Raw genomic sequence first — 10,759 nt, forward strand, 5'->3', positions numbered from 1 at the left:
GGGTTGCCAAACCTTGCAGAAAAAAATGAATTAGTAGGCCGTGCGGCCAGATTTACTTTTTTTCTCTCCTTACGTCTCTTATAATTGTTTATCTGCCCAATTCTAAGCTCAAATATAAGCTTGAAATGTATGGTGGCAGTATCGCCTGCAGACTGCTTATTAGTCGTAATGGAGGCGTGGCCAAAAACTGAAAGTCTCGTTAATAAAGAAAACTAAACTAAACGCAATGGAGACCCTATTTAATTTATTTCGTTTTAAAACGGAGCTTTTAGTTGACAATAAGGGAAGTAAAGCCGTTGGTCCCGGCCCATGTGTGTTGAATGGGTGCGATATCCTACGCAGGTGTGGAAGCTGCCTTCCTGCACATTCGATTGCCGTCAATGGATGGCAATCGATGTCCGTCGGTGATTGGCACTAGATTGCGGAACAGAGACCGACGTTAAATAAAGGAAAGAAGAAGAAGAAGTAACGCAATTAGTTCGACAGTGAGCATGCATAAGGGCGAATACGCGATGATCGATTCTCTTCATCGATTTTCTCTTTGCATTGCTACAGCTAAGCGAAACAATGTTCTAGAATTTGTTCAATGCAGAGTAGTAACAGGTTGTATTGGCTATCAAAAGCAACAGCAGACGCACCGAGAAACGTTAAATCTAGCGAGTTATTAACAAAAGAGAAAATCGACGAAGAGAATCGATCATCGCGTATAGGCCCTTATGCATGCTCACTGTCGAGTTACTTATTTACTACGCCCGTGCTTTCGCTTCTAATCAATTACCATATCACTTCTCTTTAGGTTGTTATCAAAGCGAAAGCACGGTATCTCATTACCTATAAACAAAAAGCACTCACTATATAGACTATAGTGCACTTAGACTCATGCGATGTTCTTGGTGAGGGGTGAGCCAATGCGTTTTCACGCAACAGAATCAATTAAGTACTCCACGCTCGAAAGGAGGAGAGGGTTTGCAAATGTGCGATTGATTTGACCAAAATGGACGTACTTAATGCATGTTCCGTAGCGGTGCGGTGGTACATTGAAATCTGCGTCCAAATTTACTTTTAAACAGATATTCCAATGTTTGAATGCCTTTTACAATGTTTTAGCTATTAAACTAACAATCATTCCCTGCTATTTCTTTCACAGATAGTCTTTGAGCAACTCTCAACACCTGTTCTGAATAGCAACTAGGAAACAAGGAAAATAGTGCAGCAACATAAAATTCAAACGAAAAATAAATAACAAAGGCAACATGGAAACGTTAAAATCGGAAATTCTACCAAAGCGATAGGGAAATAGAGCGAATACAAGGAAGAAATTAAGAACTAGCATGAAACCAAATGCAAAATGAGATAGAAAAACAAAAAAAAACATTCGGTTACACAACAAATTAAACGAAAAAAACAATAAATTAAACGAAAAAATCGCTACATGTAGAGAGTGGAATCAAGTAAAACACACAGATACACAAACATTCGTTGATGTCTATAAATCTATAGCTGAAACCAAAAAAAAAAAAAAATAAAAAGAATTAGCAAAATCAAAACAACTGAAGCCAGAGTCGCTTGCTTTGAGACTCGTAGGCCCGTAGAGACGTATGACGTGGGAAAGGTAATCAAATCTTTAATAATAACACAACAATCAGATAATTCAAATGTGCGCAAAAAAGAAAATGAAAGCAGCAACAACAGCAACAACAAAAACAACAACAACAAGAATAACAGTGGCAGCAAACAAAAGCTAAGTAGTTTCGTAATAAACTGTCGAAATAAAACGTGAAGGGTTACGCTAACGCAAAAGAATTATAATTTAATCAACCATAAAATTTATGGTTGGTGCTGACGAGAGACGAAAAATGCTAACATGCAAAAAAATAATCTATTCTTGTTTTGTTATTGTAGCATGAAATGAACAAACAAATAAAATGTGTGCTATATTGAAACAAGGGAAGCAGTTATTTTGTTTCTTCCTAGTTTTATTTCTTTTTTCGAGGTATTACTGTTTAGTTCAAATAACGTTTAGATGATGTCGGTAGACGACGTGTACATTATTATAATTGGTAGAAAGAGCGAGAGAGAATTTTTTTTACGAATTACTAGCGCATAAGAATCGTTGTTTGAGATTTTATTATTTTGAGCAGCTCTCTTTGAGGAGTCAGAATGGTGAGAAAAGGTGAAATTTAAAACGTTCAACTATTATAGTATATGACTGTTTAAATTGTTTCGGAAACAAATACTAAGAAAAGAGATGAAACATTAGTTCAACGTTTATGAATTTGTTGAATATTTACTAGTTTTATCCATTTTGATTTATCGAATGAAACGCAGCGGATAAAAAAGTATATGATTAAGAAAGTAAAATATTAACGCTATAGTTATGTATTTAGATAATATATAACAGTGTATATTATAATAACAGTAAAAAAGGTACATAAAACTGAGCAGTTTAAGGAGACGAACTCTACTTTAAGATTCATTAGTGCATAAATCTAACCAGTATAGCAGGAATCTTGTAAAACCAAAAGCTGACTTTCCAAGTTTCCCAACTGAGGATCGTGAGCTGTGCTCAACGATTTCAGTATTTTTGAAACGAACTATATCGATTGCACCTTCAATAGCGAATTGTACTTCTGTATCAGAAGGAACCTTTGATGCGATAAGGCATTCCGAGCATTCTTTAAATTTACTTCGAATGAAATTGTCATTGGAAGGTGCACTTTCGTTGCACCCGTAACCATTCTGTGCCATATGGATGCCTTCCTCGATCAGACGTTCCACAATACTGCTACTACGTGCACTCGGTTTAGAGTCATTTCAATCTACCAAGGGAAACCTGAGCAAGCAAAGCCATCGTTTCTAAAATCAGTGGAGAAATAAGTAACGTTGTAATTAATTTAAATATATATATATACTATCGGTCAGGTCCCAGAAGACCTGTGTTTATGTTCGAAGGGGTACACAATCGCTAATAATAAAAGGTCGGCGTGACAGTCGCAATGGGCTCTGCGATTGTCAAACATGACCTTTTACATAATCATTGTCGAACACAAACGAGAACAATAGTGACACAATGTTTAACAAATGAACAAAATACATTCTACATCCACACAAAAAAACTCTCACACACACCAACACACAAACACACACACACACACACACATCTATGTTTTAGCGTAACAGAAAGTCTTACAAGTTATTAAAGACTAATGGAAACATTTAAAGAAAATACATAAAATTGAGAATAAAAAATATATTCAAAACAACTAATAAATCAATACGAGAGCAAGGAGACATAAACTTATTACGAAAACAAAAATACTTATGTGTAACTTGCATTGAAGACAAACCAGACAAACCGAGCATCGTACCAAAATTAACCTTTATGAAACATTTTGATTTCATTTTGTCGGAATAGATCTCATGCAATATGTTCAAGATAACCATGCAAGGTACCGTTATGTTCGTTTTCAAAAGATTTCATTTCAGTTCCCATCCAAGAAAATCAAATTTTGTAATACACACACACAAATGGAAATAAACAGACATAATAAATGAAAGCATACAATAGAAATTATCGTAGACATCATTCACGAAAATGATAGGCAAAATGTAGACATACAACTCTTCTTGGGACGCGATACAGATCAGAGAGAATGATAATGGAAACAATCGTTTGCGTTTCACTACAATTAATCGCGAAAACAAAAACCAAAACCAACTTTAGGCAGCATTAAACTACTTCTGTTGTATTTATTTATTCACGTCATATATTTATAGGAAAACAAGAAAAAAACAGAAAACAGAACAAGGTCGAGTTGAACTTATTTGATTGTCATTTATGTTTTTGTGCAACTTTCGTTAGTTTTTGGACGATGAAAAACACATTGACGGAAAGTTTTAACTAACATCAGTGACGATGGAAGTACATTTGGATGAAGCTAACTACTTGACACTTACGAAAAAAGAGAGAGATATACAAACCGGAAAATTATGAACTTTATGATTTTCATATGTTTTAATATATTTAATGAAATATGGAAGATACATAATAATAAAAAAGAAGAATACAGAGTACAGAAAACTAAATGAGAGATCAAAGAAATGATATTTGTAAAAAGCAAATATTTATAATTCTAATAAATAAAAAAGAAAAAAGAATGAATAATAATTTACCTGCGGTGTTTTTTTATGGCAAAGATGTGGAACACAAAAGAACTTCAATTAGGATTATGAACGGCTTAACCACCGGTGAACACTCGTGTGTATTTCAGTTACCGTGGGGGCGTAATTTGTGATTAGCCCCGGTCCCTTTCAAATTGTATCATTATTTATGTACGGTCCTTAATATTTTAAATGACGTTTCGCATTCATCTAGTGATGGCCGATTTTCATTCGAATAATCGATTAATCGACTAACGAACCAAACAGTAACATATTTGTAATCGGTTATATCATGCCGATATAAGCATTAACTTCTGCAGAGGATCATCACCGATCGTTTCAAACAAGTTTTGCACTCTCATTGGTGGAAAAATGACTGCACAGCGAACAAAAAATAATCGATTAGTTGTTAATCGAGTAATTAAAAATTGGGACATCTCTGATTTTGGTGTGATTGTTTTGATAAAAAAGCGCGCAAAATTTCATCTCTACCGAGGGGGCAGCAAAACCACAAAATTACCTTGCATACTGGGGGTATTCATTGGATGAAAGGGACCGTGAAAGAGGTCACTAAAATTGAAAGTTTTTCTTCCGACAGTTTCATCTTAGTATTCATCTTTGGCTTAACCTTCCCAGCAGTAACACAGTATTGACAAATCCAAGTTTATGCCGGCCACCGCGGCGCTGGAATCATAGCGGTGATGAACTTGTGATCATCTGTCAAACTGCATATATTTTCAAGTCTGTGATAAGAAAACTATGTTTTACGTATTATTGTAATTGATTTATTCAATAACAGAAAGCAAATATGAACAGAAAAGTAGCGCCGGTAAGAATGGTAAGTAAATCCTAATTTTTAAATGCAAAATCATTGAGATTTCTTCAAAATGAAAAATAGGTTGCTCCCAGCAAAACATCAACAAATAATGTTAACAATGTTCTTGCAGTATTCAAACTGAGAATGCAATACTGAAGGATCATCCCATCGGAAATTGAATTAAATCAATTAATTTTGCTGTTTGAGGTGAGTTGTTAGAACAATTTTACATATTGAAGCAATCAAAACAATATATTGTTCCATCCGCAGGAACATCATCTTTCTTAGAGCTGCATCCGCTGCGAAACCATTAGGAGGTAATCACGCCTGGTTTGGTAGATTCAGACGAGCGAGACAATAAAGGCAGTACCAAAAGCGCCTGTATCGCAGACGGCATTGGATAGTTTGCCTGATCACCAGGAATATAACCGAGCGGAAACCCTTTCTTCTCTGGCATAAGTAGCATCTCTCTGGTAAGTAGAATTAGATATTTAAGTGCTAAATTATTGAAATAGCATTTAAATAAAATACAAATCGTAAAACCAACGAAATTCCTACATGCTTCAATCGATGGTTGCAAATCAGATCCGAAAACAATCCTACCGTATTAAACCAATAACCAGCATCGGATGCCTGTTTTTTTTTTTTTCCTTTGGTTTGCTTTTTCCGTCGATATTGTTTTCCGTGCTGAGCACCAATGCTACCGACGTGCCAGGAAGGCAGCTCCCACACCTGGACCCTACCTATCGACCCATCAACTCATGAACCGGGGACCAACGGCTTTACTTCCCATCCGAAGGAAGGCGTGATCAGAGATGTTATGCCTCAGAACATCCCGGCGGCGCTGACTGGGATTGAACCCAGGCCTGCTGGGGTGAGAGGTAATCACGCTTACCACTACACCACCGGTGCCGTTTCGGATGCCTGTTATTGGAATACATTTTACAAGGGGCTCTTTTCAATTTTTATTTGATTTGGTTGGTCACGTCTCCATATCAACATTAATCGATGTGGTATGGCAGTTAACATAACCATGTCCATAACCTCATCATGTTTTTTTAAATTTTATTTGAAAACTAGTAATTTTTATTTTAGGATCGGCACATATCGCAATAGTTTTTTAGGTTTTGTACAAGATTCATTTATTTTAATATCATATTTACACGAACTAGCATTGTAATTTAACAAATTTCCATAAAAATAATGAAACTTCCAAGGGCTGTCACTAGCTGATCACCGTCGGATAGTGCTTAGGGCCTGTTCATAAACTACGTAGACAGTTTTTTAGGATTCTTGACCCCCCTCCCCCTGCGTAAACAATTGCTCATACAAAAATTTTAAAATTTGTATGGGCCGTGGATAATTGTCAACCCCCCCCCCCCCCCCCTAAACTGTCTACGTAGTTTATGAACAGCCCTTTATTCCTGTCACCAGGCGCGCATTAGTTTAACATCAACAATTGGATATTTTAAAAATGTTTATGCATCACTAGAAAGAGACCTAGACCTTGGAATCCTCGTTGGAATCGAATTAAAAAGACGTTCGACACTCTATGTGCTTCTCGCCAAACTGCTAAATATGCTCGTAAATATGCAAACATTTGCATGAATGGGGTTAAACATTTCATAGAAACGAAGCTTATAAACAGCTCCTAAGTTAGTCAAGTGCGATGGGTGGCTGTCCGTAAGCACCTGGATAGTTTTTAAGAGTTTTAACACTTTTCTACTCTGCATATACAATAATACTTATAATTGAAAACAAAATGGTAATACAATTGGCGATCTAACGATAACATAAAGCGCTGCTAGTGGCGAATCGGAGAACTTGAAAAATTATGATGGTTTCATAATTTTACACGATGTATGGGAGAATATTTTTAAAATAGAATAAAGTATTTTTTTTAAATTTTGGTTATGCATACGGGGTTAGAAAAGTTGAAATGTATAGATCTAAACGAAACCTAAGAAAACAAATAAAAATTCAAATTATATTGCTGCTTGCATCCAAAATTAAACTGTTCCAAAAATAAAAAGTGTGATAAAAGTGCACATGTAGGTCAAATTGTCTTGAGGTCTTTAGAGTTATTTGAATCATAAGGAATAAGTGCACCGAAGATACCAAAACGATTACACGTAAACGTAACTTTTATCACACTTTAAAATTATAAAAACGCGCTTTTTAGTCCAACTTGGTGTAAAATGCGCAATACGTCTATCGAGTAGCTGAATGACCTATACGTTATTTGTGAATTTGAGTGAAACGGGACTTGAGCTGGATTAATTTGCTGTGTGCCGTGCCTGCTTCGCTAGCAGCATGTGCACGGCCCACTAAACCAACACAAATTTGAGTTTAATTCTCTCAAATTCGCTAAAACGTATGTTATCAATTGGCAAATCAAAGTTGGTACTCGTGGAGAATAGAAGAACTATGAGTGTGATGATTTTTTTTCCTTTGGTTTGTTTTTTCCGTCGATCTTGTTTTCCGTGCTCAGCACCAATGCTACCGACGTGCCAGGAAGGCAGCTCCCACACCTGGACCCTCACACAAAAAATTATCGTTAATAAAATTAAAAAAAGCATTGGTGAAATTAAAAGTTTGCGTTGGTTCTTTTTGGTAGAAAGTCTTCAGCATTCAAAACAAAACTCAGTCAACTGTTAATTCAAAAGTTGTTTGCTCCCTACTTTTAAAAATTAAAACTTTCAAAATGAATTGTTGTACTGTCAAATGGAAAGCGTGGGAGTGTTGAAATTAAAAGCGGATTAGATATTTTTAATTAAAACAACTTTTAATACGAAAGAATGGTATTTCGGATCGTAAAAATATATATTTTCAATTTAAAAACAAGTATTTTAATTTTTACAGTATAATTTTCATTTTAAGACCTAATTTGTATTACATTAAAAATTATTACTATTCAAATGATTTATTACTAAATATATTTTATTTACATTAAAACTGGATTCCGTTATCTGGTTCCGGACTAAGCTGCTCTGGTCATCCGTCTGACTTATCCGAAAGAATTTGATCTCATCAGCTGATGCTGCGGACATCCTCTATTGGGACCATTTCGTCCACCCGGTTTCCTAAAGCGTCGGTGCAGTGGCCTTGGAATCCTCCAAAGATTTCCTTTCTACGGACTGATTCGCTCGAAGTCGAGTTTCTTAGCATAAACGTCCTGGTATGCTTCTCAATTGGGTTGTACATCGGAGAATTTTCTTCCTGCCTCAAGCGTGGCTGAATCAGCAGCTTGTTAGCCGTGTACGCTTCCCGATTCACAACCTACCTTTTCCGTTGAAATAAGCTCGTTTTTTTTCTGCAAAAATACAACAAAAACTGTTTTATTTCCTGACGGTGAGGGTTTTACAATCTTTTCTACTTATTGCACCTTTCGACATTTCCAGAAGCTATTTCGTGGCGTTGATCCATAAGCAGTTCCAATTGTCAGGATCAGAATGCATGTTTGTTCGAGCCGGACGTCACACTTGCGGAACCCTTGCTCGCTGATCATTCAGGCACACTGAGCTTATTTCGTTGGTTGCTATGACACTTGAAATTTGTTGAAATTAGTGGTGGCTCGAGTTGTGGTGTACCGCTCTGCTAGTAGCAGGAATCGATTCCAATGACATAGATAAACCGGCGGAAGAAAAATTTGGACAAGTGGAAGCACTCCTGCTGCTCACTGCTACGTCTTGTTTACTTTAGCAGAAAACTAAGGTGCAGTGCTGCCAAAACTTTGCAATTAAGAGGTATTTTTGACAGTTATACAATTTTTATTTAAAAAAATCCACTTTTAAAATTACAAGTCGAAAGTGAAAGAAAAACTTTTGAACGAAAAAAAAAACTTTCGTTTTGAATATTTTCGTAGTTAAAACTACGAAATCTGCGAAACTTTCAATATAAAATTGCATAATTTTTAGAGCTACAATATTTGTTTTTTGTGTGTACCTATCGACCCATCAACTCATGAACCGGGGACCAACGGCTTTACTTCCCATCCGAAGGAAGGCGTGATCAGAGATGTTATGCCTCAGAACATCCAGGTGGCGTCGACTGGGATTGAACCCAGGCCTGCTGGGGTGAGAGGTAATCACGCTTACCACTACACCACCGGCGCCGTTTGAGAGTGATGATGGTTTCAAAATTTTACCCGGTGAGGTATACGAGTGCAATCTTAAAATGCTTTTATTTTGCAAATGGAGCATTTTATTTAAATCTGGTTAATGCTACGGGTTAACTCTGCTTGGAATGTTTCCAAAAGTTCTTTGATATTCTTCTTGGAAGTCTGTTGGAATCTTCCTTGTGATTCGCAAGAATCTATCCTATGAATTTTAATTTGCCTTATAATTCCTTTGAAACAGACCAGGAATCAATTTTGACAACACCTTCTCGAAAATAGGAAGATCAACAACAGAGGGATTTTCGAACATCTTAATTTATTTTCGAAGTGTCAAATTTAAGTGAAAATTCACCAAATGGAACACAGCCTTAATAGAATTCTTTTTTAACTCCTTTCAAGATGAACTTGGAGTTTTTGTCAGGGTTTCCTTGTTCTCACATCAGAACATTTTCTTTACCATTCTCAGAATTATTTTCAGAATTCTATCTAAATTTTTCAAAATGCCTAATGTCTCAAAATTCCTTTTTTTTTAGTCTGTCCAATTCTGCTCAAAACTCGCATGATGCTATTCTCAGATGTTGTGAGTTTTAACTTCATTTCAATTCAAAACTTCAATTCAACTCAAAACTACTACTAATTGGGTTCTTTGTATTGAGGTAAATGCATATTCGTAATCTTCATTAAAAATGGAAATTTCATCAATTTTGGTACACTGGAACTATTTTAAATAAGTACGATTACATTTGCAAAAATCTCCTTATTAGCGCCCCTCGGTGTCACTTTGTATGGGAGCGAGCTTTCAGTTTGTCAGTTTAGTGTCAAACAGTGAGGTTATTATTTTGCTTTAAATCTTGATTTAAAAATCGAGATGAAAGCGTGTGGGCTCGAAAAAAAAATATCGCTATGCTCAGAAAACGAAGCTCTTTCAGATGATATATAAAAACCGATATATTTTTCTAAATTAAAGAACCAAACGAGGGGGATGACTCTATCTACGATGCAAAAAAGATTGTGTTTTCCTGTGGCTAGCTGCGCGCACGCTGAGTAGATAGAAAGAAGATTGATGACGATTCTGAAGATTTCCTGCAAAAAGATGATGAGCGATGCAAGTAGATGCGGCAAATGAAAGAAGATTTTTCGAAGATAGATTCGTTAGTGTGAGATTTGTTGAGCATCTAAACTTGAGATTTAGATATGTCACCCCCCTCGGAACCAAATTAAACTCTCCTTGACCACAGAAAACAGACGTTGAGGCTCGAACAACATTTCTCTAAAAACTAGGGTAAAGATTCCTATTCGACTTAAGCGCCACTAACGGCAACTTCCCTACTTAAAACCCCTCTTTGACAACCTGATGGCGCTGACATTGCACAATTTACCCTAGACACTAAGGCTGTGAACCATTTGCCGATTTTAATTTAACTCGTGGTTAAAAGTGACATTTCGAAAGTTATTTGTTATGTTCGAAAATCAATGTGTTACCGATCGATCGGTTTTCGAGCAGAACTCAGCCACGGTTGTCAAAATTTAACTTCTTGTCTGTCAGAAATAACCACGCTCGGATAGCAGGGTTAATCGATAACTTTTGATCTGCTAAATTTTAACCAAAAGTTGAAAAAATCCGACAAATGGTTCAGAGCATCAGTGCTGGTAGCGTCAAGTGG

At 36.2% G+C, this 10,759-nt stretch overlaps 1 protein-coding gene and 1 long non-coding RNA gene across 5 annotated transcripts in view; one reads left to right on the forward strand and one right to left on the reverse strand.

Annotated features, from left to right (window-relative positions):
• The window catches only part of Spred (Sprouty-related protein with EVH-1 domain), a 63,877-nt gene extending 60,978 nt beyond the window's left edge, over positions 1 to 2,899 (forward strand). For all 4 annotated transcript variants that reach the window (XM_065235800.1, XM_065235801.1, XM_065235802.1 and 1 more), the window contains exon 10: positions 1,148 to 2,899. The gene's annotated coding sequence lies outside the window, so the exon portion shown is untranslated. The remainder of the gene's footprint in view (positions 1 to 1,147) is intronic.
• LOC135712773 (uncharacterized) lies at positions 2,594 to 4,152 on the reverse strand. The gene is made up of 2 exons (XR_010518681.1): positions 3,128 to 4,152; positions 2,594 to 3,097 (listed from the first exon to the last, which is right to left on the reverse strand). It is a non-coding gene; the product is annotated as an uncharacterized LOC135712773 (long non-coding RNA).
• Between the last annotated feature and the right edge of the window lie 6,607 nt (positions 4,153 to 10,759).

Source organism: Ochlerotatus camptorhynchus, unplaced genomic scaffold, assembly GCF_037179485.1.
Source record: "Ochlerotatus camptorhynchus isolate MF236.1 unplaced genomic scaffold, CSIRO-AGI_Acam_v1.1 ptg000503l, whole genome shotgun sequence".
Lineage (NCBI taxonomy): Eukaryota > Metazoa > Arthropoda > Insecta > Diptera > Culicidae > Ochlerotatus > Ochlerotatus camptorhynchus.